At 33.8% G+C, this 1,558-nt stretch overlaps 1 protein-coding gene across 1 annotated transcript in view; it reads left to right on the top strand.

Annotated features, from left to right (window-relative positions):
• The first annotated feature begins 319 nt into the window (after window positions 1-319).
• LOC106876708 (ankyrin repeat and SOCS box protein 8) overlaps window positions 320-1,558 on the top strand; it is a 30,014-nt gene continuing 28,775 nt past the window's right edge. The window contains exon 1 of the mRNA XM_014925372.2: window positions 320-807. The gene's annotated coding sequence lies outside the window, so the exon portion shown is untranslated. The remainder of the gene's footprint in view (window positions 808-1,558) is intronic.

Here is a 1,558-nt window from a genome sequence, read left to right as displayed (position 1 = left end):
ATATATATATACGTTTGTGTTGATGCTTAAATTGTGGAAGGAAATAGAGAATGAGGGAAATAAAGAAAAATATGGGAGAGAGAAAGAGTGCGAGGAATAAGTTGGTGTATGGTATATGTGAGTAATAAAGAGGAATAGGAAGAGGAAATACAAGGTAACAGAGAAGGGGAGTGTTTATAACGAAGTGACGTAGAGAGACAGACAAAGTCTGAGAGAGAGAGAGTGAGAGACAAAGTTAGACAAATGAGAAAAAAGAAGGAGAGTTAGTGAGAGAGAGAGAGCTTCGGTGGGAAGGGTAGTGAAAGAAAGAGAGAGGAGAAGAGAGAGAAATATGATTGAATGTATCAGTTAGTGAAAGAGAGAATTTCAGTAGAGGGTGGTGGAAAAGAAAGAGAGAGACAGACAGTGAGAGAGAGAGAAAGGGAAAGAGAACTGATTGAAGGTATCACTTAGGAGGGACGATGGAGAGAGAGAGAGACTGGTAGAAAAAGGGAGAGAAATGTTTGAATGTTTCAGTTAGTGAGAGAGTTTCGGTGGACGGGGGCAGTGGTGGGATAAGAAAGAAAAGAGAGAGAGAGAAGCAGTGTGTGTAGGGGAAAAATATAATAGAGATATAGGGATGAAAAGAGACACAGAGAAAGAGAGAGAGTGTGAGTGAGAGAAGGTGGAGTGGAGATGGTGAATGGAGTTAAGAGGGACAAACAAAAATATATAAAAGGGTGTAGCGAGATAAACCTCGCAAACATTCAAACCGATTGCGGTTAATCGGATAGCTTATACGTTTTTCTGCGACAAAATATTGCAGGGGTAAGTAGTTTGGCAGTTCTATTAACCATAGAATATTGCTGTTTATGTATTTAATATCACTTGACGTTGGTACAACAAACTTCTACTTATTTATTTGTCAGTTTTCAGAGTAGACAACTAAATTTATATACAGATCTAACCCAGCATGATGCACAAACAACGAGATATTTATAATTAACTACTAAATCGGTTCGTATTTTCCATCGAAGTTAAGAAAATTGTATTATTTTTTTATAGATCGTTAGACCCCACCATATAAAACAACTAATTGTGTTGATACAAGTGCTTGAAAGGAGGTTTAAAACGACTGGTACAACTCTGTAGTTATGCCTATATATATATATATATATATATATATAATTATAAACATTTTAAATTTAATAATAGGATGAATTCTTTTATAAGAATTTATCAAGTAGCTAGCATGAAAAAAAACCTCATATGGGAAAAAATCCATCATTTATTCCCCAAAATATATTTATTTATATAAGGGCATTACTATACAAGAATGCCCTTATATAAATAAATATAATTATAAACATATAGGGATAAGCAGAAGTTTCTTCACCAACATACTGAAAATTTAGAAATAGCAGTTAAAACTACTAATTCTAACTACAATTTATTCTCTGTAGTTAGGATTAGCAGTTTTAACTGCTATTTCTAAATTTTCAGTATGTTGGTGAAGCAACTCCTGCTCATCCCTATATGTTTATAATTATAAATGGTTTACCAATAAAGGTTTTTTTTT

Source organism: Octopus bimaculoides, chromosome 11, assembly GCF_001194135.2.
Source record: "Octopus bimaculoides isolate UCB-OBI-ISO-001 chromosome 11, ASM119413v2, whole genome shotgun sequence".
Lineage (NCBI taxonomy): Eukaryota > Metazoa > Mollusca > Cephalopoda > Octopoda > Octopodidae > Octopus > Octopus bimaculoides.
This window is presented reverse-complemented; position numbering and strand designations above follow the sequence as displayed.